The sequence below is a fragment of the Halyomorpha halys genome, unplaced genomic scaffold (assembly GCF_000696795.3).
Source record: "Halyomorpha halys isolate HHAL.00 unplaced genomic scaffold, Hhal_1.1 Scaffold366.1, whole genome shotgun sequence".
In the NCBI taxonomy this organism is placed as follows: Eukaryota; Metazoa; Arthropoda; class Insecta; order Hemiptera; family Pentatomidae; genus Halyomorpha; species Halyomorpha halys.
The window spans coordinates 976,010-976,706 of NW_027107323.1; positions in this window are offsets into that span (position 1 = coordinate 976,010).

Consider the following 697-nt stretch of genomic DNA (forward strand, 5'->3'; position numbering starts at 1 on the left):
TTATATAAACATATATAAATGAAAAATAAAAATTTGTTTCAATCAGTTGTAGGTACATAATACTTCTTCAGATTAATAATTTTACCTTATCATTTCTTTAATTCAAAAGAATAACAGAATGTTTTAAAAAACTTTTTAAAAGCAAGTTTAAGATGCGTTATTTACTCATCAAAACCTACGAAAATTAATTTATAAATAATGGTTTTAATTATGAATGAAAAAAATTCCTATTAACTGGACTGCATTTCCTGGGACATAAGAAATGGTAATTTAAAAATTTGATAGTATTTCTGTCACAACACACTATAAATAAATTTTGATTGAGTATTCTTCTCTCCATAAATTATTCTACAGATTTTTTTTGTTTTAAAAGTTTTTTCTGGATTAAGACAAATTTTAATTTAATTAGAATAAGGAAAAAATACTGAGACATTGCATGGTAGTGTCAAATTAACTGCTAATTTAAACGTGATACTAGATAAAATTGTGTATTTTTATCTTTGCAAAATATATATTTTCATCTAACATATAAACTAGTATACTTTATAATTCTATACAAAATATAACTCGGCTAATTTGATATTTTAAATTTGTTTAATTTTAGCCGCTGGATAATAATTTGTATTACAATATATATTTCATTTTATGAAACTATTTCAAATCTTGTGAAGTACATCACTAAAATATAATATATTAT